The sequence below is a fragment of the Canis aureus genome, chromosome 18, assembly GCF_053574225.1.
Source record: "Canis aureus isolate CA01 chromosome 18, VMU_Caureus_v.1.0, whole genome shotgun sequence".
Taxonomy (NCBI): Eukaryota; Metazoa; Chordata; class Mammalia; order Carnivora; family Canidae; genus Canis; species Canis aureus.
The window spans coordinates 4,198,842-4,226,736 of record NC_135628.1 but is presented as its reverse complement, the minus strand read 5'-3'; the positions used below and the strand labels follow the sequence as shown (position 1 = coordinate 4,226,736).

Here is a 27,895-nt window from a genome sequence, read left to right as displayed (position 1 = left end):
CTTTTGTTCTTGGGACAGTAATCTGAACAATGCCACAAGGGAGTTATATACAAGATGAATAATAACCGAACAATGGACTTTCAAAACAGAATATTGTTTCCCATAAATATCCCCAAAGTGTATGAAATAGTATTATGTTATTGGAGAAGAGCCTTCACAGTTTTCATTTGGTTATTAGAATTTTCATTTTTTGTTTGTTTTAAAATCAAGACCCCTTTCAACAGAAAGGGGAAACCACACTGTTTCCAACTGGAGAAGAATGCCTCCTGCCTAATGCTTTTGTTGATGGCATACAAGTATTTGTATAAATGGTTGATTCTGCAAGCAGTGATCTAATAATTCTTGTTTTGCTAGGAAACAATTTAATCTGAAACCATGTGTATTTAGCCTCCCTCAAGACTGAAATGTTCATTATCCTTCTTAGTCTTTGTGGACCCCATGAAGACCCTGCAAGACAATTTATAGCGCCCTAAAGCTACCACCACCAGAGGAAAGAATTGCCCTTTATTTTGAAAGCTGACTAGAGAATGATCTCTATTGATCTCTGAAGTAATATTCAAGTTTTAACACCGGGTTATGTTTCCTTAAGTCAATAAATGAAAAATGAAGTAACCCTCAACCAATTCCGTGTTCTTGTGATGACGGGATTGCTATGCCTTCCGCTGGCACCGCGCGGGCAGCTTGCTGAGGAGGCCAACTCCCCAAGCTCTGCTGTCAGGGAGGAGGTTATCCAAGCCCAGAAACAAAGCTGTTCTGTCAGCCAAAATACCAGTTCAGCTGCGTTTGCTATGGCAGAAATAAATGTTCCCTTCAGATCCAGCCAACGTGAGAAAAACAAGGAAATTACAAAGGGTGGTTTTAACGTTAAGGAGACAGGAGGTTAGGAGGCATGGAGAAAGTTTTAATTGTTTCACAAACGTTTCCAGTAAACCATCCTTAACTGCTAGGCCTACAAAATCACCACCAGGACATTTCAGAGCAGAGTATCTTAGACGTGGAACAAGAGAAGCAAGCAGGCTGCACGGTCCTCCGAAAATGCATTTAGAGAAATTACCAGAATAGCACAGATGCTAGCGAAGCACACAAGCTTTCCTCCTTTTCCCCAGCAGGTGAATTTATGCAAACAAGATACTATTTTGAAAATAAGCCATCCCTTTTTAAAATAACATTTTAACTAAACACAGAGCCATAAATAAGTCTTCAATACAAAGGGTGACGTCAGCCTCCTGTAACTCTGGAAGTGATTTGAGGAGAAGCAGAAAATCCACAAATCTTGTGAATTTTTAACCTTGTTCTGAAGACTATATTAGCACATCACTAAATTAAAGGAGGTACTTTTCTTCCTACCTCTTTGAATAATACAGTCATTTTATGCAATAGCTCTATGGTTTGTCTTGTCCAGTAGAGAGTCTTTGATACCAGCATGAGGGGCTCAGCCTTAGCCATTTTCTCCATTTGGCCTACAAATTAAACTCATACATACGTAGGTGGTTATGCATCTATCTCTCTGTGATATACATTTATTACTTACGTATCTGTGTATGTGCTTATATCCCAGCTTATCCCATGAAAACTTTAGGTGCTAATAGTAAAGACACGCAATAAGTTGCAAAACAAAAAATTAAGACTGTAAAACAGGAGAACTCTAAATTAGCATAAGAAATATAAGTGGACTAGAAGAAAGCATTAGGGAGAACATATGGTGCTTAACCAGGCAACAGACTTCTACTTAGTTGCTCTAGCAGGGCCATGAACTTGGTTCTGAGCTTTACGAATGACAATATAATCACGTAAACGGAGACAATTAAATTGTTTTCATTATATATAAAGATCAAAAGCAAGACACAGAAGGTTTTCAGGAGGATCACCGCCTCTGTGTACCAGTTACCTCCTAAGACATTCTGTCCAGAGTCTTTGCGTCGGGCATACGTCACAGACAACACCTCTAGGAATAAGCACAGCAGAGTCATGCATGGTAGTGCGTCCTGAGGAAAGACGAGAGCATGATCTCCCATTTCCACTCAGGGAAACTGTTCTCCTTGACATGTTCAGGGGCGGGAAGGTAATATCGTCCACGCACAAAGAGTTTGGATGGGTGGTTTGGCCCAAGGGTGGAACATATTGTGCCTGTCGTCAAATAGTTGGACTACACGAACATACTTGCAGGTAAATCTAGTGTCAAAAGTGACCTTATAGAAAGTAATAGTTTTTTATTGAGCTGCTACCATAAACCGGGTGCTTTATGTGCATTTTCTACACATTTGTCCTCAGATTCTTCAAAAATAATTACCATTTCCGCTTCCATATTTTACAAAATGAGGACATGGAAGCTGGAGAGAATTTAATATACCTATCAAAGAGGGGTGTGTGTGTGTATGTAACCTATATATTTAAAATTGACAAAATTAAAAGAAAAAATGAAAATCTGCCATCATAGTGGAATATTTGAATACAGCTCTCTCAATAAGTGATAGATCAAATGGACATAAGGCAGTACGAACAAGAAGATTTGAGGGCAACAATAGCATTGCTTCGCTGCAAGATTTCTCAAGTTTCCCTGATGGCTCAGTACCAGATCTCGTGAATGATAATTTCCAGGAGAGAGATCCAGAAAGCTGTATTTTTAAGAAGTGCCTCAGATGATTCTTATCTTACAGGAGATTTGGTAAACACCTATTTAATGAATACGCAGAAACTCCTGAGCCTGGTTCAAATTACAAGGAGCATTTACCAAAATATGAAACATTTACCATGACAATGCCTTGGCCATTTAGTGAGTTAGAGTAGATTCCAAAGAATTGATTTCACATGGAATTCCATCTCTGACCACAATTAAACAAAAATGAAATAAAAAATTAAAATTAAATTTCACACCCATGCATACACATGCAGAACAAAACAAAAATAATTTTGGAAATTTAAAAATATGTTTTTAATAACTCATGGTTTAAGGAAAAATTGGAAATTCAAAAAAACTTAGAATTGCACAATAAAGAAAACACTATAACTCCGAATTTTGGAAATGTCAGTGAGTGGTATGTAGTGGGAAATTTTTAGGTTGAAAAGCTGTCTTAGAAAAGAAGAAAGTCTGAAGATTAATGATCTAAGCATCTATCTTAAAAACCTGGGGAAGAACAGAAGAATAAACTCAAAGGAAGTCAAAGAAGAGTAAAAACAAAGGCAGAAAATAATGAATAGAAAACAAAGATGAGAGGATCATCAAAGGTAAAAACTGGTTTTTGAAGAGCCCCCCTCAAAATTGACAGCTCCCTGGAAAGTTTCATCAAGAAAACAACACATAAGTTTCAAAGAAACACTTTCAAAAATGAAAAATTACAGATACTGGAGAGAGAAAAGAAATGCTTTGATGCCACAAATTTTGAAGACTTTGAAGAAATGGATATTTTCCTAGGATAATATGGTTCATCCAAATTGAAAATGTGACGACATAGAAAATGTGAGTAGCTTTGTAACTATTAGAGCCATTAAACAAGGATTTTGGTTTTTAATTCCCAGAGAGAAGATGTCATGCACAGATGATTTTAGAGATGAATTCTACCAAACGTGCAAGGGAGAGAACTCCAACCCTGGCACAGAAAAGGAGAGAACAGCCCACAATTCATTTTATGGGGCTAAATAACTTTGATGACCACAGCAGAACATTATAATCTTGAGAAAAGACACTTAGGGACCAGTCTTACTTACAAATATGGATCCACTGTTTTTTTTTTTCAGTAACAAGCTATTTTTATGATTTTATTAGTGCTATAACATAATTATTTTTTAATGACATAATATAATTCAAGTTATATTATTAGTGCCTAAAAGCTGAGCACTATTATATCTTCCTGGTGAATTGAAAGTTTGATCATTAGGTACGGAACATTTTTACCTCCACTGACGACTTTTGCGTTAAATTATATTTATGTGGGATCCCTGGGTGGTGCAGCAGTTTGGCGCCTGCCTTTGGCCCAGGGCGCGATCCTGGAGACCCGGGATCGAATCCCACGTCAGGCTCCTGGTGCATGGAGCCTGCTTCTCCCTCTGCCTATGTCTCTGCCTCTTTCTCTCTCTCTCTCTCTCTCTGTGACTATCATAAATAAATAAAAAATTTTAAAAAATTATATTTATGTATTATAAACTACCTGTATCAGCTTTCTCTTAATTAGCCCTTTTCAGGTCCATCTTTTTTGTTATCTTTTCCAACTTTTCTGCGCCTTTAGTTTTAGGCATGGCTTTTATACACACATCTAGCTGGACTGTTCTTATTTTAGTCCAGTTAGACAATCTATGTATTTTAAGAGGAGAGGAATCAGTCTATTTACATGTATTTTGGTTAATTGCTATCAACAGTTTGGATTTTCTTTGTCCTGCTTTTTCTTTTTCCCTTTTTCCCCTTTCTTGTCTTCTTTTAAAGTTCAAGGCTTTCATTATCATTTAAGCTTTTTCTCTTTCTACTGGTTTGGATGTTCCTGACTCTATTTTTGATCTTAGTCAAAACTCTTCCAATTTTACCCTGCTTCCATAACAAGACTTAACTTATATTTACCTCCTCCTGAGTAGCCCCTGGTCCCATGAATACTTACCTCCACCCACCACATATACTACCTTCCAGCTTTCATGCTATTTTGTTCATTATAGTTCTTTGCCACGTCCAGTGATTTTTATTCTCCAAATTGAACATAGTTATTTTTGCTTTGATCAATGTTTTCTTAGATTTATTCTAATCTTTTTAGTATTTTCTTGATTCGCCCGTCCCTCTTGCAATCTGAGACTCCTTCCTGGGAATTTTTTTTTTCTCTAAATCTCTCTAGAACCCATCCTTTACATTTTCTTTGACCGAGAATCTATTTTTGTTTTTCTAAAAATGTCTTTCTTTTACTCTGTTTTATGAATGGTTGTATTAAGCATTTTGTTTTTGCTACTTCACCTATCTTCCGCCTTCCATCTTTGCGGTTGAGAAGGAAGGCCATTAGACTAATTATTTCTCCCTTTGAGCAAACCTATCTTTCCTCTCCTCACTGGCTGCTTTTACAATCTTTTATTTTCTCTTTGGATTGCCCTGGTTATGTTCTGATATGTAATTTTTTTTATATGTCGTGTTTTGAATTCACTAGGTCTGCTCGATCTGAAGACAGATGCATTATCAATTCAGGAAAAAAGCTCCCAATTTTACCTTTCAAGAAGTTTTCTCTTCCTCTTCCCTTTTTAAATTCTTTCCTTTTGGACCTCCAGTTGGATGTATTTTGGGCATTTATCCTCCATGTTTTAGCTTCTTCATACCTTCTGTCTCTTTGTCTCTCTGTGGTGCGTGTTGCGAATGATTTTAGGCCCCGTCTTCTACTTTGTGTGGACAACAGGCCTTTAGACAATAGGCTTGAGCAATGGAGACTTGATCAAGGCCAAAGGGCCCACACTGACCCGGACCCCCTGGCTGAACACAGGTCCTTCCGGTGATGCACCTCAACATAACCATCGGCCCTACCTGACCACTGGGCTACTTACAACCAGTCACAGTTCCCCAAAAAGGGAAGACTCCATGCACCCCCATACCTCCTCATCTTCCCACTTCCAGCACAACCCGTCCCCTGCCTCATGGCAGATAGCCTCTCCTCTGCTGTCCTGCCCACCGCTGCCTTGTAGTTTATTCAATAAACTTCCAGCTCCTTCACTCTGCCTCAGGTGAATCCTTTCACTGCCCATGCCACCGGCTTCCACCCAACAGTTACCCCACTTTTGGGGGCCCCCATCCAATTGGAGAGACACCACAGTTTGTGATTTTCCTTTTTAGTTAATTCTGATTTACTGTAATCATCTATCGAGGGTTATAATTTCAATGATTTTACATTTCATCTTGAAAAGTTTTGATTTTTGAAAAATATGACTGTTTTTAAAAATACTCTCCTTTTCCTTATGGTTTTAATTCTCCATTCTATGTCTTAAGCATATTAAATATGCTTTTTTGGCATGTTTTTTCCCAATAATTTCAATATCTGAAGTCTAAAGGTATTTAGTTTTGATGGGATTTTGTTGTGTGTTTGTCTCACTGATTCCTAGTTTTGGTGCTATTACCTGGTGTGTGTTAGAACTTTGTTTTCTACTATGAGTTATATTCATTGCAATATTATTTATGAGAATGCTTTGAGGTCTGGATTGGGAGGCATTCTTCCAGAAAGGATTTCCTTTTGCTTCCACTAGGCATATGGAGACTGCCAACTCTGGTGTACTTTGTTACGATTATTGAAATCAGGTCGTAGAAGACAAGGAGTGTAGTGTCAGCCCCGAACCCCCATAGGTACTGGCCCTTGGCTATGGATTCTCAGGGGAGATATAGTTTGCCTTTCTCCAAAGCCAAGACTGACAAGTCCTCATGGGCAGGTTTTGTATGTCATTTTTTATTCCTACCTCCCTCTTTCCTGGAGGATATAGTCCTTCCTGGGCCTGTACTCTGTACCATGGACCTCCAACTTGACACCCACCCAGACTCTCCCAGCATGCATGCATGCAAGGCCTTGCCTCTGGGTTCCAGTGTGGCCATGAATCTGGAGATCTGGCCTTCCTCCTCCTCCTCCTCCTCCTCCTCAGAGCTGCATGGCCTCAAAGTTTTGTTACCTCTCGTCTCATGCTTTTTTTTTTTTTAATTTTTATTTATTTATGATAGTCACAGAGAGAGAGAGAGAGAGAGGCAGAGACACAGGCAGAGGGAGAAGCAGGCTCCATGCACCGGGAGCCCGACGTGGGACTCGATCCCGGGTCTCCAGGATCGCGCCTTGAGCCAAAGGCAGGCGCTAAACCGCTGCGCCACCCAGGGATCCCTCGTCTCATGCTCTTACATCACATTCCTGCCTCAGAGAATTTTTCTTACTTTTTTTGCAAATTCATTTTTGACTTGTGAAGAATGTGTACATAATATTTTATGCAGCATATCAGTGTTTGGCAGGTTTTAAAGATCTCTAGTCCATCCTAAAGGTGAAAATAGAAGCTCAGGTATATTTCCTTTTTTTTTTTTTTTTTTCAGGTACATTTCCTTAATGGCACCTAATGTGGGTCTTTCGACTCTGGACTCGATAAATTCAAGATTTGTTAGGAACTACAAAGAGTTTTCTGTTTAGTTTAAACATAAGCATATATACAAATAACTAAAACATATGCAGGTAAAGCTGGAGAGTAATCCCACCATGTGATGGTTATTGGTGAACTCTCGCCCAGGAGCGGCTGAAAGAGTCTGCAGTTGTCATGAGGAATCAGTAGTGCCTATTGATCTTTCCTCTTTAATGATGCTGAGCCACACTAGGCCACAGTGCAGCTTCTGAGGTCTTGCAGTCTTCATGCCTGTGGCGGGTCTGACTTTAGTCTCCAGTGATTATAGGCCAAAGCTCTAGCCATTCTGTGGCTGTTGTGACTCCCTAAATCGTGCATGTGCTCAAAACGAACTAACTTGCAGTTGCCTCGCACTCATGGGTTCAGTTAGCTTGAAATATTCTCCATGTAGTGTTATAGTGAGAAGAAATCTATCGGCTCCTTGAGTTTTGATGCGAAAGAAACAAAACCATGATCTGATCCTGGAGCAACATAATAAGGATAGTATAGGTGAGTTTGGGGTTAAAGCCCAGGGCCTTTTTTTCTCTGTGTACACTTCTTTGTCTGAAAAAGGTGACATCTGTGTTAGGCTACAGGTTCAGCCGCTGTGATTGGGAGGCCGCTGGGTAGTGCCAGCCAGACGACATGCCAGCCAGAACTCAAGGCTCTGCTACTAAGGGAGGAGGAGGGCACAGTGGAGACGGGAACAACTAAGTCTGTGGGGAGAGCGGTAATGGGAGTCCGTGCTGGATGTGTGAGTTGTGGGCAGATCACAAAGGATCCGAAGTTGAACACATTAGCCTTAGTCTGACAGATCAGGGAAAACCACAGAGGGGTTTAAGCATTGAACAGAATGCTCATATCATGTGAAAAAATAAAGTGCAAGCACCTTCCAGGGAAGGCCAGAGATAAGAGCAGCACCAAAAACAATTTAAAACTGTCAGATCTACATTCCAGCTGGGGACGCCTGGGGGCTCAGCGGTTGAGCATCTGCCTTTGGCTCAGGGCATGACCCCGGGGTCCTGAGATCGAGTCCCGCATCGGGTCCCCGCGGGGAGCCCGCTTCTCCCTCTGCCTGGGTCTCTCTGCCTCCCTCTCTGGGTCTCTCATGAATAAATAAAAAATAAATAAAAATAAAAAAAAATAAAAAAGAACTACATTCTACATGCTTAGTACTCACATATTCAGTCTTTCCCTGATGTACGTATCATATGTGCATCAAAACAAGCTTGTTTTTAATATAAACCACTCACACTTGCAGTGTGGCAAATATGTATTTTTAGAGCATTTAGTGAGTGGGAAAAAGAGCCTTTCGTGACATACTTTGGTTTCCATTATCTGTCTGCTGAAATCCCTTAAAAGGGAATACCTCACATTTACCACAGGATGATAGCTTAAATTCAATTTAATACTCATCTTTATTCTTAATATTCCCTTGGGTCATTTCTCAAACAATAAATTTAGTTAATTGGGTTGACACAGGAAGTCAGGAGTAATTTCATCTGCACATCCCTCTTTGTGAATAGGCAAACTGTAGCCGTTAGCTCTTCAGTCCCCTAGAAGAAAACTCTGACCTAAGCACAAAGTGCTTAGCTATTGAAAACTTTAAAAGAGAGTCAAAATTGTGAGTTCCTCCTAACAACATATTTTTGGTATTTTTTACACAGGCCTTTTGCAAAAAGATTTTAAAGGACTTCACTGATGTTTTGACAAAGTGTCACTTCACTTGGTTAATGACAAGGAAATGAAGATGTAGGTTGGCTGTCTATAACATTCAACATGACTGAGTTAGCTATTTTCCTGTCTGCTCTGATTTTGTTTTTAATAAATATTAGCCCATTAGTGACATAGCAGTCACTCGTTTTTGTCATCGATTAAGCGAAATAATAAGATCCAGTTACTTGGCTTGATTTCCATGCGGACCAAACCGGCTGGGCAATATTCCACTTGCTGGAAAGGAAATGATCGTCTGGTCGTGTCCCTTCGTAATAATTGACACAACTCGGTGATGAACTCATACCCAACCAATTTTATGTTTTGCTACAACTGAGTGATGAGCCATTGAGCCTGCAAATAATTTAATTCCACTTCTGTGACATTCAGAGCTAGCCAACTGTTTCTCAAACTGTGAGGCTGTGAGCACTCAGCATTCCTCTCTTACTGAACATCTGATTTCTTTCCACTCTATTTCCATGTCAGCACATTATACTTTATCCTTTATTTTTAGGCATCATGCTCTTGCCCTCTTCCAAATGAAAGAAAAAAAAAAAAAACACTCCATCACTTGGCTTGAGAACCTGTATATTAGGAAACAAGCCTGCATTTCTCTGTTAACAATCAGAAAATCTAAAGGGTTTGTTCTGTTGTTTAGCTGATATTAGCAGGTCCACTGGAGGACTCAAACATTTTTATGTCTTAAGATTTTATTTTTGAGTAATCTCCACACCCTATTCTTCTTTCCTATCCACACTGCTGGAGTGTGTGGATAAATGTGGTGGTATATTATCAGTTCTCATTGTTTCTGATCTCTCTGCAACATCGATTGCCACCATTTGAGTAGCTATTGTGTGTAGACAATGCCCTAGTTTAATGAATGTTTGCAGAGTATTTTCCCCCAGAAGTGTCAACTTTCACCATCTTGGGAATAAGTGACTATTTTTAATGTAAAAATCTTCATGAAAATGGGTCCAACCAGTGATTATTAAAATGTGGGTTTAGCTTCTGCTCTGTTCTTCTCCCTGTAGGCTACTCTGTACATTGGGAATCCACTTCCGTGGCACTTAGGGAACAACATCACACGCTCGTTTGGAAATGTCATTTTTCTAATAATCAGTGTAGAGCAGTTAAAGGCACCATTATAAACCACAACAAGATATGAGCAGACCTTTCTATGCCCTAATTACAGACGTCCCTGTCATATGTGAAGCCTCAAGTCTCACGTACTAGAGGTTCTCTTTTTTTCTAGTGTAAAATGGAAATGTACTTAGCCAGAAGGTTTTCTTTTCAGGACTTCATGTATTATTAATGCTTAATGAAAACAGAATAAAAAATAATCTTATCGACAGAGGCATCCTTCTATCGACTGGCTCGTATCTCCCCAGAATTTCCTATTTCTCTTGCTTTTAAAAGCCGGTTGCTTTACCACCACCACCACCGCCACCCTCCCCTGCCACGCACGCACACGTACAAATGCAGAGAAATGAAACATTCTAAACACTTTGCATAGAAGCAGCTAGAGAATAAAAGATCCAAAGATATATTTTCAGATGGAGATCACTGCCCATACCAAACCCAATACCTGCCAAAGCTCCCTTTATGCAGAGTAGCATTATCTTCCAGGTCACTGTGCTTTACCCAGAAAGGACTGCGCTTCTGGTTTTCTCCCCTTATAATTTTAGGGTATGTCTCTCTGTGATACCGTGTGAAAGGAGGGGGGAAATACTGGTTGACGATTCTGCTTCACATCCCTGAAGAGCAATGAGATAAAGTAAATAAACAAATAAGAAATTATGAAGTAAGAGAGTATCTCCAAGAAACCCTGTATGTCAGTTCAAGTCCTTGTTTGTGCTCAGCTCAAACCGTTCCTGCTCAGCCCTGTGTCACAGGTACGGAGACAGCTCAGGCTCCTGTGTCTGCTGCTGCTCACAGATGGGCTTGGGCGACGCGAGGCGCTGGTAGGAGGCTGGAGAGCAAGAGGAAGGAGGAAGCCAGAGCCTTTCTCCACCCTTCAGGCTGGATGGATGCCACTTTCAGTTCATGGCTCCAGTTCCCAGTGAGGCCCCCACGCTCCCAGTGTCCTCCAGACAGCCCAGCCCCAGGCTCTGCTAACACTGGGGCTTCCCTTGGTCCCTTCGGCCTTGGGGTTAGAGTGGCTCCCTGAGGTTGTTAACCCCTGCGGTGCCTCAGGCTCCCTTTTGGTCTTACCGTCTTCGTCTTCGTAACCAGTGCCTTGGATTTAATTTTAGCTGTTCTAAATATTCAAAGTGGTTTCTGTCTTCCCGGTTGGATCCCAACAGACACATCCTGGATATTTAGAAAAACCCAAAGAATCCAATGACTCCCTGTTTCTTCTAGACATACATTTTTATGGAGAGAGGGGGAAAAAATCTAAGTGGACCACTTAAAAAAATGCCAACATCACTTGAATTTAAAATGGAAATCACCTCCAAATATGGCCATTTTTTCATTTATGGCTTAATGTTTCTGTATTGTGGTCTCTTAACACCATCTCCGTTAACACCGACATCTCACACCAGCTTTTTAACTATTCTTCAGAAGGCACAAAAGTGGACGTTGCCTTTTTCTGCTCCTTGTCAGGCCCTTACTCATGGCCATCCCCCTGTGGTTCAGCTTCTCCTTCTCATTGCCAATGGGTCCTCTTTTCCGAGTCAACCTCCAAGGAACACTGCGGTTGGACTACATGAGGCTTTAACTCATTCAAGCCAGGGCACACTTTGGATTCAACCACCGCTCTCAGGGGCTCCGTAGTATTTATTTGGTGCCTACAGTCTACAACCGTGCAATACATGTAATGGGAAGGTGAACATGAAGGAGCCTACATGGCCCTACCTCCCGGCTGGGGAGAGAAGTGCTGCTTGGCCTTCACTGGATAAGGACCTACGTAGAAAGGCCAGAGTGATACTTGTAGACGAAGATGCAGGCACGGGGGGAGATCTCCACTTAGGTGTCGTGGGGGGAGAGTCCATCCTGAGATGAGCATGTGAGCAGCCTGCCGTTATGACCCAGTAGGAATGATTAAAAAACTTCATGCAAAAAGTCCTCTGGACACAGAAGAAAGGGACCAGGAGGTCCCTTTCGTGGAGACAGAGGGACACATGGCATTTGCTGGCAGGGAAGAGGCGTGCAGGGCCTTAAAGGCCGTGAAGCAACGAGCCAGTGGACTTCCCAGCAAGGAGAAGAGGAGAGAATCAATTAGGAAGCAGAGCAGGAGACTGAGAGCAACAGACACCGCGTGGAGAGGCCCCCACAGAAGCCGGGGAGAAATTCGATTTGCAAGACAAGAGGATGCTGAGGATGAAGACAAATAACTTTCTTCCAGCCTTATCTCATTTGTGCATTTAGACCAGGAAACGATGTGCTTAGGGCTTTGGGGAAGTGTCCCTAATACTTGAGAATAGATTAGAAACGTGGGTAGAGCAGCCTGTTTGTGTTGAGGTCACTTGGATGCTTGGAGGTCAACTGATCTGTTCACGTTCAAGCGGCCTCCGTGAAGGCCGGGGCTGCGTCCTGCAGAGACTGCCTCGTGCTACTGGCAGACCAAAGCCTGGACTGAGGAGATAACTGGTCCAATCCAAAACAGCATGTTTTTAAGCCTATGGTTACCAGGTTACCAGAGGAGAGGTGCGTGGGGGCTGGGTGAAACAGGTGATGCACACTGGTGATTACGACAGAAACTTTTAAAAAATGGCATATATGTTTTTAATATTTACTATTCAGTTTATTTTTGGTACTCTACTTTTTTGGCTTTGTGTTTGTTTTTGTATATTTTTTATTGGAGTTCAATTTGCCAATATACAGTCTAACACCCAGTGCTCATCCCGTCAAGTGCCCCCCTCAGTGCTCATCACCCAGTCACCCCGTCCCCCCTCCCACCTCCCCTTCCACCACCTCTTGTTCATTTCCCAGAGTTAGGAGTCTCTCATGTTGTGTCACCCTCTCTGATATTTCCCACTCTGTCTCCTTTCCCCTTTAATCTCCTTTCCTCTTTAATCTCTTTGGCTATTTTTTATATTCCCCGAATGAATGAGACCATATAATGTTTGTCCTTCTATGGGAACTAAGTCCCAATAATTCATTTTTGCTTTTATTTCCCTTGTCTTCATAGATGTACCTTGCAAGAAGTTGCTGTGGCCGAGTTCAAAAAAGGTTGTCTGTGTTCTCCTCTAGGATTTTGATGGAATCTTGTCTCACATTTAGACCTTTCATCCATTTTGAGTTTATCTTTGAGTCTGGTGCAAGAGAGTGGTCTAGTTTCATTCTTCTGCATGTGGATGTCCAATTTTCCCAGCACCATTTATTGAAGAGACTGTCTTTCTTCCAGTGGATAGTCTTTCCTCCTTTATCGAATATTAGTTGACCATAGAGTTGAGGGTCCACTTCTGGATTCTCTATTCTGTTCCACTGATCTATGTGTCTGTTTTTGTGCCAGTACCACACTGTCTTGATGACCACAGCTTTGTAGTACAACCTGAAATCTGGCATGGTGATGCCCCCAGATATGGTTTTCTTTTTCAATATTCCCCTGGCTATTCGGGGTCTTTTCTGATTCCACACAAATCTTAAGATGATTTGTTCCAACTCTCTGAAGAAAGCCCACGCTATTTTGATAGGGATTGCACTGAACGTGTACATTGCCCTGGGTAACATTGACATTTTCACAATATTAATTCTGCCAATCCATGAGCATGGAATATTTTTCCATCTCTTTGTGTCTTCCTCAATTTCTTTCAGAAGTGTTCTATAGTTTTTAGGGTATAGATCCTTTATCTCTTTGGTTAGGTTTATTCCTAGGTATCTTATGCTATTGGGTGCAATTGTACATGGGATGGACTCCTTAATTTTTCTTTCTTCAGTCTCATTGTTCGTGTATAGAAATGCCACTGATTTCCAGGCATTGATTTTGTATCCTGCCACACTGCCGAATTGCTGTATGAGTTCTAGCAATCTTGGGGTGGAGTCTTTGGGGTTTTCTATGTACAGTATCATGTCATCTGCAGAGAGGGAGAGTTTGGCTTCTTCTTTGCCAATTTTGAATAAAAATGGCATATTTTTTCTGTTTATGTCTTCGTGGCAAAGTCCTTCATTTCCTTTCTCCCGTCCCAAGACCCTCCACATTAATGTTGGTCTCATTCTCCTTTGATCTGCCCTGATGATAGAAAACCGCATATGACACAGTTTTGCTCATGATATCCCAGTGTTTAAAATCCACTGATGCTTCTCCACCGCCTGCAGGATAGGTCTATCCCATTTCTATGGCACACGGGTAGGGTTGTTGGATTTAGCAAATAAAAACCCCAGGACTCCTAGTGAAATTTGAATCTCAAACAACAGATTTTCTAAAATATATGTTCCGTCCAATATTTGGGACACACTTATACTTAAAAATTATTTGTTGTTTTTCTAAAATTTAAATTAACTGGGATTCCTGTATTTTATTTACAAATCTTGTAAATGGGGCCGACCTTCATCTTCCTTTCTAGGCCCCTGCTAGTGGCACAAAGGGTCCTGGCTGTAGGTTGTAGCTATGCTGTTGGGGGCCAGGAGGGCAGATCTTTTCCATCTGAGGCCGCTCTGCTTGTTTCCAAATGACCAAGTCTTGCTCGTTCCTAAAATAACCTCCCTTACAACTTATGAATCCAACCCTGACTTGTGGCTCCCTGGAAAAATCTGGTCCTTCCCAAGGCTGCTCATCCCCCTTTCCAGACTGACCTGGTTCACATGGCTCCTTCCTCCCTCTAGCCACCTGTTTACAGGCGTCCAGCTTGTAGCCACAGTGGGCAGAGCTCTCCGACGGAGCTGCTCTCACAAATCACACCTCAAATGGTCAAGTTTGTGCCAAACCGGGTTCCTTCACTTTACCACAGTGTCTGTGTTGTAACCTCAGGAAACCGGAGCCTGGGGTAACCTACTTCTGAGCTAAAAACTCTACACACTGTGTTGAGATTCTTTGAACTCAGACACGTAAACGTTAACCCAAGAATTCAGTGTATTTTCTCTCATGGTAGAGGACTATGAATAACGAGTTTAATCAAGTTACTAGTTGTGAGAATATGCTGACTTAGAATTTAAAATAATCCCCTCATCCAAGGAGGAGCTCCTTCTTGACATCAAAGGGAGTAGTTCCTCTACTCCTTGAGATGGCTTATCAAAGAGGATGGCAGTGGGATCTCTAGCAGGATTTCTCTGGATAAGTAAGAAAACATTACAAAGGTTTTACCAGGGTACCACTAGAAGTGTCGGAAATTGCAAAATAAATAAATAAATAGATAGATAGATAGATAGATAGATAGATGATAGATAAACAGATAAATAAAATAAAATAAAATAAAATAAAATAAATCTGCATGTGTCCTTCGATCCTTCCTTCCTTCCCTGGGTAAGGAACTACATGGAAAGCATGATAACCCTTTCTCCCTTTGCACTGAAATCTCCACAGAAGAACATCATCAAAGTCTTCCTTTTTGACTTTAGAAAGCTTTTCAACAACAAAATAATTACCAGGAGGTTGTAGCCCTGGTCAAGCCATTCCCTCCCGAAGCAGAGGCACAGAGCAGAACGTGAACAGGAGCTGATTAAAGCAAATAGGCCAGGCTGGGGTGGGAGGTGGGGGGTGGGGAAGAGAGGTGGGGCACTGCAGGCAACACGGGTTGAGTTACCCTACACCATGCTTAGGTTCCAGCACCAACGGCTTTGTAACGAGTTCCATTCCTTGGAAGGACTTCAGAGCTCTCATGACGAAATATAGCTGCTCATTCACGTCCTTGAATTTTAAGCTTCTTTGGTTTACAAATTAAACAGTAATAGTATAAAACCAATACGCATAAGGACAACCACTTCAGTCAAACTAATTGGCACCGGTGTTATGTAAACCTCCTTAGAGGAATCCAGATTTGGTGTTAAAATAAAAGGAAAGCCTCATTTTTGAAAAAGGAGGACAGTGGACTGGTGAAAATGTTCCTCGTCCCCTTTTAGCATTTCCCTCCTCATTCCACACATGAAATAATAGACAGCATTTCCTCTAGTCTATCAACCTGCTTTCCACAACTGGCAGAAATTAAGGGATATTACTGGATTAAAAACAAGCAAACACTGTACTCATTCTGTCAAATTCACAGCCGTGATGTGCCATGTTCGGAAGATAGGCTGTGCTCATTTTCATTGATTTATTTCAAAACTTCTCTCAGTCAAAGGGTCCTTGGAGGCTTAATAACTTCCTGCTGTAGACTGTAGCAGGTGTATTAGGCCGGCTTGGTGAAATGTAGCCATTAACATAGAAACCCAATGTCTTCTCGAGAATACCAATTTGAAAGTAAGTTGGGGACAGGACCTGAAAATCATCATTTAATACCATTATTTCCAACAGCTTCTTCATTTGACATGGATGCTCTAGTGATTTAGTGCCATGACTGTAAAATGTCAGGAAGATTTATCGACACAAAGCAGATCAATTCGTATTAGAAAATAGGAACAAGAACTAGAACATCCCTTTTCTGAGTGACAATATTCAGCTATTCTAAGCAGAGCAGATGGAAGTAATAGCTAATTGGATTCTGCATATTGACATTAGAACTATTTTTTTTCTTAAATTACCATCTAAAGTAAATAACGCCTGTGTCTCAGAGTCATGGCAGAGAACGGAAGCTATTGCATCCACGGACAGCAACCATTTCCAGTTCCATCAAGCTCAAGTGATAGTTCTATCAATGACCATGGAAGGAGTAGATTTTTAAGTGAATCCTGCATCTTTTTAGGGAAAGAACTACCAGTTTATTGAACCATATCAAATACAGTCACAATGGATCCCTCCTGCCATGTTGATGGTTGCTTCCATGGAAACAAGGCCTACAAAAGTAGCAAATATTCTGTTGTGCTTAAGAAATTAAGTATCTGTGTTTCCTCCAGCACCATTACTATTACTGGCTACGAGAGTTGTGAGTGGGTTTACTGTTACCCCCAAGCAAGTGCGACGAGTGCTGAGGTAAAGGTATGCTCAGGGTGCACGGGGGTCGCTCAGGCAACCCAGGAAGATTTCCCCAGGTGTCCTGGAGAACAAGTAGGAGCTCGCTGAAGAGTGAAGGGAGAGCTATCCAGGCCAGGAAAACAAATAGGAAGAAGAAAATAGCAGAGAAAGAAGAACCAGGTCTTAGGCATCACTGAATGCCCCACAGACAATCTCTACCTCAAGGTGAGGTAGAGAGGTGAGGTAGAGGTAGAGGTGAGGTGAGGTAGAGAGTGAGGGCCTCTAGAGGACATTAGTCACGTCTATATTCCTGGCATCTGTGTTCTAGGAAGGTGATTGCACCTTAACTTTCCTTGCAGAACCACACCGATTGCTTACAGTATCTCAGCATTTAATTCTAGACTAAGGACGTATTGAAGTGATCTGCCCCCAATGACATACCTACTGTAAGAGTCTCACGTAGTCTGTTCTAAGGATATACAGATTAATTTTCTCAATTTGCTACCCTAGCACTGAACAAAATGACTAGAAGGAAAAACCCACCACAAAAGAAAGAATCAGAAACAGTCTTCTCTCCCACAGAGTTACAAAATTTGGATTACATACAATTCGATGTCAGAAAGCCAATTCAGAAGCACAATTATAAAGCTGCTGGTGGCTCTAGAAAAAAGCATAAAGGATTCAAGAGACTTCATGACTGTAGAATTTAGGTCTAATCAGGCCGAAATTAAAAGTCAATTAAATGAGATGCAATCCAAACTGGAGGTCCTAACGACGAGGGTTAACGAGGTAGAACGAGTGAGTGACATAGAAGGCAAGTTGATGGCAGGGAAGGAAGCTGAGGAAAAAAGAGAAAAACAAAACATCATGAGGATAGGTAAAGGGAAATAAATGACAGCCTCAGAAGGAAAAATCTATGTATAATTGGGGTTCCAGAGGGCGCCGAAAGGGACAGAGGACCCATTTACTACCCTGGTTAATTCCTGGTTCCCCTTTTCTATCACGACATTTACACATATAGTATACAGCAGGCAGTAGGCATGGAGAAAATGAACAATGCCCAGCACCCCCTGCGCGTTTAGGAGACAGCCAGAGTTGCGATAGGGATGGAAGGTAGTGCGAGGCTCTAGATGAAGCTTTGTGAGTGCCGGAGTTGTCTGTGGAGCTTTATCCCTTGAGAGGCAAGCAACTGCATACAGCTGGCATCAAATTTGGGTCTTAACTCGAGATCGGAAAGGGGTATTTATCATCCCAGTAGAGCAGAGTAGGACAAAACTCAGAGGGGGGAAAAGCTGTGGAGAGTTCACTGCAGTAGAAAATTCTCGGCTCTATGTTGCCAGCATGGGGCAGGCGGTTACCCCAAGTTTCCCTCTCCCCTTTCCTGCTCTGGGCAGCCACAGAGTGATCCTGAAGAAAACTGAACAGGCAAGTGCTCAGGGGCTGAGTAAGCCACTCGGCACTTTCCCGCAGTGCACGTCCACGTTGGTTTTGCTTGGATACCCACGAGGGACCGTGGATTGGACCCCTTGACACCGTCGATCTGGGTGTGACTTTTCGGTGGCTGTCAGCCCGAGTTCCCTTCTTCTCTTCCTGTCGGGCCCCCATCCTGACCATGGCCATCTCCACGCTCCCAGGCCTTGCAGCACGGCCCACGCCAGACTGCAGGGCCCACAGAACAGAGCAGCTTTCCTGGCCATGGTGCTTCCCTCAGAACTTGGCAGAAATCTTTCTGGTGTTAGACGTGAGCGCAGAAGAGGACGGGGTTGGGGGCTCAGAAGTGGGAGATTGCAGGTACCCCAGGGCCAGGCAGGGACATGCGCTTTACTCCTTTCATCTCAGGTAGGACTTTTGCGCATGTTTTGTTCTTGTGTCTTGGGTTTGAAATGCAAATGTCACCTGGGCATCAGACAGAGTCATGGGGAAGAGATGTTTTAAACCCCTTCTGTGCCTGGAGATGTTTGAATCCCCACCCCCAACCCCCACAAATTATGTTCATCCCTGAGGACTTTAAGATTTTTAAGGGATTGGTTGCCTCTGGCTCCTCTGGCTCCAGGAGAACCCCCCCCCCCCCCCCACACACACACGCAGGAAAGATTTTGTGAGCTTAACAGACCCTACTAAGGATTTAGGGTCGGGTAGGGGCTGGGAGCCTTTCTCTTGGCTCCGTTCTTTCTCTCCACTTCTCCTTTCTCTCGCTTCCTTCTCTGGAATGACAGAAAATTCTCCCTTTGCCTATCATGTAGACATCAGATTTTTGAGGAGTGCTTTCTCTCCCACCGGCATGTTCTACCAAACGCAGTGAGTGTTCCCAGAGGAGTTTGGTGATAATGTTTTCCTCCCAGATTTCCATTGGGAAAAACAGAAGCCATCACCAGAAAGGCTCCCTTATCCTCCAGTGCTGGGTTTTACAGGCTTAGGTGTGTTGGCGTTGATCTTTGCCTTCTTTCCTCCTGTTACGATTAGGAAGTCTCTCCTTGCCCACGAAAGCTAAAAGCTCATCATGCTTTCCGCATGGGCCTCTTCCTTTGCTTTCGTAAGCTTCTTACTGTTACTCCCTCCTCCAGGATCACTTATTTCTCTTGGTCGCCTGGATCTTGCCCATCCCTATACGCATTCTCTTGTGCCTCCCATTTTAAACAAAATTGAAAACTAACTTCTGTCCTTCTCTAGCTGCCACCCAAGTTCATGGTTCCCTTTTCCACACAGAAATTTGTAAAAGCCTTATTTATGCTGTCTCCCCATTTCCCCATTTTCAAGGAACTCTTCTACCTGTAACAATCCACCTTTCCCCTTTATCCTACCACTGGAAAAATTTGCCAGAGGCACCAATGATCTCTATGCTGTAAAATCCAGTGGCCACTTTTCTTTCTTTCTCTTCCTTGACTTCTTAGCCGCATCTGACAAGTTGATCGCCTCTTTCTTTCTGGACCCATGTCTTATCTTGGTTTCTGACTCCTTAGTTTACCTCTTAGCCCTCATGCTTCTATTTTTCAGTCTCCTCGACTGACTCCTCCTCTGTCCATCCATTAAAAAAAAATGGATTCTGCAGGGCTTCGCCCAAGTCCCCTCTCTACTCTCTTCCCATATAATATCACCCAATACCATGACTGTAAACACTGAGGACTCCTAAATTCTTTCTTTCATCTCCAAATTTCCATCTCTGCTCCAGACTCAAATAGCAATATGCTTATTTAACACTGTCAGTCGGGGAAATATGGTTAAGATGGCTAAAACAGAAATTTTTATTTCCCCCTAAAATCTATCCCATGCCCGTATAAATAAATTGTATCATCATCTTTTCAGCCACCTGAAGACACAAACTGTGAATTATTCCTGGGTTTCTGTCTCTCATTCTCCACAAAATGTCCCTTAGCAATTTTTATTAATTCTACCTCCAACATAGGTGAAAATCTAACCATCATTGACCTCCATCCAGGCCAGCATCACCTTGGGCCAGGGTGAAATCTCACAAAGTCCTAATTAGTGTCCTTCTTCTCATCCCTTTTCAATTGATTTTTACCATCCAGGGTGATCTTTTAAGTGCAAATCTGATTAGGGGCTCCTGGGTGGCTCAGTTGGTTAAGCATCAGATTCAGTTTTGGGTCAGATCATGATCTCAGAGTTGTGAGATCAAGCCCTATGCAGGGCTGTGCTCTCAGAGGGGAGTCTGCTTGAGATTCTCTCCCCCTCCCTGCCCCCCCTTGTTCACTTGTGCTCTCTCTCACTCTCTTTCTCTCTCAAATAAATAAATAAATAAATAAATAAATAAATAAATAAAGCTTTTTTAAAAAAAAAGAAAAAAGAAAAACATATGCAAATTTGACTAGGCCATGGCTTCCTAGTCTTTCTCAAAGCTTGGTCTTGGCCTAGAAGTCTCAACATTACTACTTAACTTTGGCACCTACAACTTGTCAAATTTGCCATTCACTCAGTGTGATCAACACCCCCCACCCCCCACGAGCCCTTTCTTAACCCCGTAAATATGATAACTTTCTCCAGTGTAGGGTTTTAGTACCTGCTGGCTCCTCCTCTTGAACTATGGATTCCATGGCTCATTGCTTTGTTTTCTTTTCCTTCAGGTCATCTGAATGGCCTCTCCTAGCCATCTTAGGCTCCCATCCCTATTCTCTACCACTGCCTTTTTTATTCTTCTACAACTTCTAGTTGGTTTTCTGGTTTGTCTTTGCCATGAGAGATTGGTTTATACAGCCTTTAAACTTGCATGCCTAGGTCCCACTCGAGGTATTTTGGTTTGCGTGACTCCTGAGGTGAAGTCTGTGGTCAAGATTTTTAATAGCTCCCTGGGTGACTTTAATGGGCAGTCAGTCGAGGTTGTGAACCATGCCTCTGGACCAGGGCTTCTCAAAGTACCCAGTTAACAGCATCAGTGGTCATCTTGTTAGAAATGCAAATCTGCAGTCCAACCATGAACCTACCTAATTAGAATCTCTTCGGGTCATTCTGATGGATGCTAACATTTAAGAACTGCTGCTCTAGAATAATGTCCACAAAGGTTATTCCTTGTCTTCAGACACACAGGTGCTGTGTCTTTGGCCTCAGAGGCATAATAGGTATTTGAATAAACAGCTGAATAATCCATAATATTCATAATAAAAATGAATAAATTACATAATAAATGATATAAGGTCTGAATGGCTTTCTCTTGCAGAGTTGAATGTAGGTGATCTGATACCAACATACTTTCCTTTACCAAGACCTAAGGATAAATTTCTTGTACTAGCCCTCACTAAGGAAGTATGTTATCTCAGAGATAAAAGAACAGCAAATAGTGTGATTTTCTGAACTGCTGCCCCAGCGATTTCCTTTCTCAGCCTCATTTATATTGTTCCCAACACTATAGCACTGGGTGTTTTGTCAAGTGTGCTATTTTCACATCCCTGACTTCCACCTCTAATTCAAAGGTGGTAAAGTGGAGAAGCTATTTATTAGATTTTGTTGGTAACAGATTAGCACGCACATTTCTTTCCCTTTAATTTCCCAGTGAGTGGGTTACTCACGGCCTGCCCAATCACACGAGGGGATGTCTGCCTTTTCCTGGACAAACTTTCCTGTGTTGCACAGTCTTCTATTAGAAGCCCAGTGTAGCTGTTATCTGCATCTCGTCCCTGGCACCATCTGGAAACCTCACTATCCTCAGAATGCAAGGTGCATCTGCTTCATTCTTAGACATTTTATCATGCTGAGAACGCGCAGGCACGGGGAAGACTGTCATGATGGTCTTGCTAGAGAAAGAAAAACCAGATTATCTACTCTAATTCAAGTATGGGGTTGAAATATTAGCTGGAGAAAAACAATATTAGTTCAAGCCACTCAGAAGTGAATTATCCCTCCCTTTGGATTGTGTCTCCAACAAATAAACCAAGAGCTGCTCCTGAAGGTGGATGCTAATTCTGTGGCTCAGGCTTATTTCTGGCATCATTCTCTATAATGCCATCACTCTCCCAGACCCCAGGGAGAAATCATGTCAGAGCTCTATATTGGCCAAGAGGGCTGTGCCTGCAATCTCCTCCACTGCCAGGGGCGCCCTGGGGAGCTTTCCTCCAATTCACAGGGGCCTCATTGGTGCTCGTTTCTGTGGCTTTCTTACAGAGGCAGCAGCTTTGGAGGACACTGCAAGGACTTGCTCGAAAGAGATGTCCTCCCTTCCCCCGCTAGTCTTTGGTGGCTGAAATTCTTAGCTGCCATCACTCTTGAAAAGGCAAGAGTATGGCACTGTTTGGGGAAATTCATCCTTGACTAGCTCCTCCTCTGTTTTCTTAGCTTCCACCTTTTTATGGTCACTGAAGATTAGCTTACCATAGATAAATCAGTGCAAAATATTGAGGGGGAAAATAAGAAAAGATCCAGGCATGGGCTCTGCTCACTGCACTCTGCAAATCAGGCAAAACAGATACCCTGTGCTGCATAACAAACAGAATTGTACATGCTCTGAAAAGTAGGACATGCCTCCCATGTGAAGAAAAGAATGGGTAACCAGCTGCTACAATGAAAATACACTATGGAAACCGATCCTGCTGCTAGACCCTTCCGGAAATGATAAAGCAGGATATTTAAGGCTTAGCTCAAGGACTACATCCTCTACACAGACTTTCTCCCATCCCCTCTCCACCTCCCCCCGACACACATACACAACACACAAGTAAAATTGGCCACACCCTCTTCGGTGCCATAAGGGTAGGAATTTGTTTTATTAATCTTTGTATCTCCAGTGTCAAGAACAGCGGTACTCACCGGGTGAGTGTTTAGTATTTTTTTAAACAAATGAATAGACCTCAGTTTATTAAAATGGTCCAGCAATAGAGTGATTTGATTTTCTAGGGAACGTAGAATGAGTGCTGCATTTCTATGTGAATAAGGTTTTTTTTTTTTTAAATTATTATATCCTCTATTTATGGATGAGAAAACTGAGCTTCCTAGAAATTAGGTAGTTACTTGCTCAAGGTCACTCAGCTAGAAGGTAGCTGATGTGGGATTCAACCCACATTTGTCCTCCCATAGTCATAGCCATTATGTCATATTGCCCTGTTACTGAAGCCACTTTCTGACATGCATTACTTTTCAGATCTAACCCAAGTAAAGCTTGGTTGATGCAAAACACTCTTCCCAAAGACAGGAAGATTCTATCTTTGATGATTAAGCTCTCATTGCTGGCCACAGTACTCAGATGGAAATGAAAAGCTTTAGGTCGTAGGGTCTGGTGAATCGCTGTTGAACTTGGTGAACTGGGGTAATCATGGGATCCTTCTGGGCCTTCATTTTCTCATCATTAATTACAGACAATACTGCCTACCCCGTTTTAGTCACAGGGTGGACAGGATCGTGTAATAATATGTGAAAATATTCTGTGAGATATTAAGTGGCACAAATGTTTAAAAAAAAGAGGACGTATCACCAGGAATCATTGCACTGTAGAAAATTGGGCTGAAGTTCAAGAAATATTTGAATCACTTTTAAAAAATTCTTTGAGTCTATAAATGCATAGTATATACTAGATATATGTTCTTATAAATCCTAGTTGAGGTTTTCTATTAATTCCAACCAAGGAGATCTAGTGGGTTCCTTTGCCAGCCCGCCCGAAACGAGGTGCCTCGTGACCATGTGGCCCCCTCTTTTAAACAGACGGAATAACACATTCAGCGCTAATTAAAATCTTCAAAGGGTCTTCAAAGGGTAGCCGAAAATACTATGTATTTCCCTTATTTCAAACACTAGCAGATGAAAAGGTTTTTTTTTTTCCTTAATGAATATAGGATTCCCATCTGTTATCTTTACAAAAATGTACCATGTAATGCAGAGGAAAAAATAGAATTGAAAAGATTGTGTCATTCTCTTTCTTTTACAGTAAGCCATTCTTTTCTAGAACCAGATAATGTCTTTTTTCTTTCTTTCTTTCTTTTTTTTTTTTTTTGCTATCATATCTCCCTTCAAAGCCATGGGAAACTATTAGTCAGTCCTGATGATAAAACATAACCAAGCAGAACTCCTGGCTGCCCCTATTTCAAAAACATGGTGATGATACCAGAGGTTGGCTCACACAGCAGCCACCCCAACCCCCTACTGGCTTGTCTTCTTGTGTTCGTGGCTGGAAAGCGTAGGCCTGAGAGTCCCAGAAGGTCAGCAGCTAGAGCCTTGTCAGGAGAGAGGGGCTCTGTAGGCAGGCGGGTACCAGGTCCCTGGTTCTTCTGGGGCAGCCATAGTAGGGTTTCTGGTGTCTGGGTCTAGCTCGTTGGGTGACAAGCAGTGGGCAGTGGGGACAGCAACGGCCTTGCAGCAATACAAATTCCGTGAGGAAACTGGGCATTTTTCATGCTTTTGTCTGCGGCTCAATATTTGCAACTGTGTTTTCCTGGGCATCCCGGAGAAGCCTGTGAGCTACCTACCATCCTTTTATAAACCCTTCTCCGTTCAAACAAGCCAGAGCGGAATCTGTGGCCTGGAAGTGTCCTGACATTTATAATTAACACCACATGGAGTTTTAACCAGCTTTAACATAGATTTGTGGATACACTTTGGCAAACACTGCTAGTTGCCTAACCAAAAGCCATTTCCCCTCTTTCGTACTGACAGAGCCCTGTTTTGTGGGGGTAGTAAATGTCCTCGACTAAAAAAAATGACATTTCCCAGCTTCTCTTGCCATTGAACATGGCTGTGGACATAACTGCAGCCCAAAGGATGTCAGCTGGAGGTGTCTGTGTAAGTTCTGCCTCCCTGATAGAAGTACAGCCCCCCTTTGTGTTTCTTTTTTGCCTACAATCTAGGTGAGGCAGCTGGAGCTTCAGCATCCATCTCGGGACCATCACGGAAAGACCAAGAGAGTGGGAGATCCTGACATCCATGGGCCTCGGTGCCGATGCCAGCAACGAACACCTGCGCTACCTCCAGACTCTTCCACGAGACAAATCCATCTCCAATATCCATCGTCCAACACTATCACACTGGGGATTAAAGCTTCAACATATGGGTGGGGGTCAGTGCTCAAACACGGGGAGCAGCCACTATTTTAGTAACACACCTGCCGTGATCGGTAGACTGCCCCCGTCCCGTGTCAGGAGTCTGGGCTGGGTTGCCAAGAACCCTCACTTCCTTTCTTCACTAGTAGTTCCTTCTCTCTCTCTTCTTTCCTAAAGAAGTTTTACGTTAATAGGGAGAAGGATCTTGCACCCTCTCTAGGACACCACAATCATCTCTCAAAGAACAAAAAAAATAGAAGCTATGGGGACACAGACTTCAGCTCTCTCTATCAAAGACTCCTCTGTCCGGGCTCCCCAAGTGTCACACAAGCTTAATTAAAGGTAACAAGTTCCCATGACCTGGGGGGTTTAAGTGTAGGCTGAACGACCTGTGGGAGGAGATAGTCAAAAATTAATATCCAAATATTAGATTCTAGTAAAAAGAAAACCCTCAAGTCCCTTCAGTTTTATGTTTCTTGGATGCTGTGTCAATATGTCTTTCACAAGCACTTTGCACCTGACCGTGAAGAACTTGTGTGCCATCTTTGTGATGAACACCCCACCCCTCCCACGCCACGTGTGCGGCGCGGACGCTGTTCTTTCCTGGGTGTGAAGGAGGCTTTGGAAAGAAGTGAAACCCTGAGGCCGAAGGTGGGACAGCTTGCTCTTTGGAGACAAGAGCAAAGATGGAAGGAGGCTGGTGAGTACAGGAGGGAGGGCACTGAGCTCCTGCAGATGGGAGCTGGACGTGGGGCGATCACGGAGCCGAGTAAGATTCAGTCCCTGGAAAAGAACCTGTATGTAGAGACCTGCAGCTCGGGGGACCAGGTGAGCGTCCGGCTCAGGGTTCTGGAGAAGACGGGAGACCGGGGTCAGCCTGTCCCCGGGACAAGATGTATTTCCTTATGCCCTTGAAGCGGAAAATGCTCGCTCGAGGGCGCAGAAGCACCTGGGGAGGAGCACACACGCTTCCGTCTAACACTGCCCCGCGCCACCTGCAGCAGGTGAGTGGGGACTGCTCACCTGTACGGGGACGCTGGCCTTCGGTGACTCTGGCCACCTTGGCCCGGTGTGACACTCCCGATGACTCATCACAAAGACGGGGTCCTGGAGGGCCTAGGGGGCCGGGCTGTGCTCCCAGGCCCTCGGGCCAGGCAGGTGGGCGACTAGCCCAGGTCCCCGGCTGCCTAACCGCGCTCTCCTTGACGGCCAGCACCGCTGTCCCTGGCAGTGGTCCCCACGGTCCCGAGGTCCCCCGACTCCGCTATGCATGGCCCGGGTACCATCCAAGGTGCAAGGGCCCCGATGCCCTCTCAGGCTCTTGAGCCTCTGCTCAACTCTTGGGGTTTGTCCACACAGGCCGCAGGTGGTTGGAGAGAGGCATCCTTCCCCGCTGGGTCCCCCGTGCCCCCAGCACCCAGTCCCCGGGCCGCTGCCTCCAACCCAGCAGGGCTCCAAGGAAACAGGAACCCCACGGCCTGCTTCGCCTGGGCTCCCCTCAGCTGGCTGGGAGGTTGGCGCCGTCGGTTCCCGCCCCCGGAGCCGCCCCGGGACCCCGGCAGGGCCTCCGCCTCTGTCCTTCCCGCCGGCAGGTGCTTCAGGGAAATGCCCCCCTGAGGTCCTGCACTCGCGCCCTCGGATGCAAAATGCCCCTCCGTTTCCTGTCTCCCAGCTCCACCAGCAGCCAGCGTCAGCCCCGGGACCGTGTGTGGCCGCACGACTGGCCGTCAGAGAGGTCAAACTCCACTTCCCGGGACTCTGAGGAACCTTCCGTGGCTTTCTATGAGCGGGTGATTGAACTCTTGTGAAAACTATTTAGGTCCTGGCCTTCCCGAGAGCATGTAGGTTGAGTTGGTGTTGGTAGGGAGGAGGGTAAAAAGGGCAAAGGGCCTTTTGGCCTTGTATTGACCATCCAGCCTCCTTGAAGTTGAAAATGGGCTAAACATCACAAAACTGGGGACCTGGCCGGCTGAGCCTTCTACGGGAGCCCCCGGGCCTCCTTCAGCACGCGTGGCCTCCCTGACTCTCTGAAGCGCCACCCTCCCCTAACATTTCTTACTGGTTTGTCAAGGAGCGTTCCTTGATTCATTGAGGTGTGCCTTCAGGCCTCGCTTCATCACAGACTCCCTCACAGACCATAACACATAAATTTGTTTAAATTAAACAAATTCTTGCATGAACCTCTGCCACTCAGGGCTGTGGAAACCGACCCTGTGTTAGATTCATAATGTAAATTTGATACCACTTGTGTCATATTAGCTTATCCAGTTTCCTTAGTTTGTAGTCGGTCTGTAGAAGGCAGAGATGGGTAGGGCAGGGTAACGAGATTTAATTCAATTTAATAAATATTCGTTGAGGGCTATATACGTGGTGAAGTCTTCGCATAGAAGCATGCGATAGTAATAGCTAATAAGTGTGTTTTGATGAGAGCCCTATTTTATAGATGCTGTGAGGCCTTCGAGTTTTGTTACAGGATTTTTTGAAAAGTAAAGAGAAAATAATAGCTATGCTCCGATCACAAGTCTGGATTTTATTAAAATGTCATACTATTATATTTTGGAGAACTTCTAGACACCCTTCAAATAAAGTGTTTTGGGTTTTTTTTTTTTTTTTTTTTTTGAGTTGGAAAAAAATAGTGGAAGAA

General features: G+C 43.4%; 1 long non-coding RNA gene across 1 annotated transcript; it reads left to right on the top strand.

Moving 5' to 3' along the window:
* Positions 1 to 1,964: 1,964 nt before the first annotated feature.
* Positions 1,965 to 27,895, top strand: LOC144288241 (uncharacterized). Its single transcript, XR_013356212.1, has 3 exons — positions 1,965 to 2,166; positions 25,060 to 25,593; positions 25,759 to 27,895. It is a non-coding gene; the product is annotated as an uncharacterized LOC144288241 (long non-coding RNA).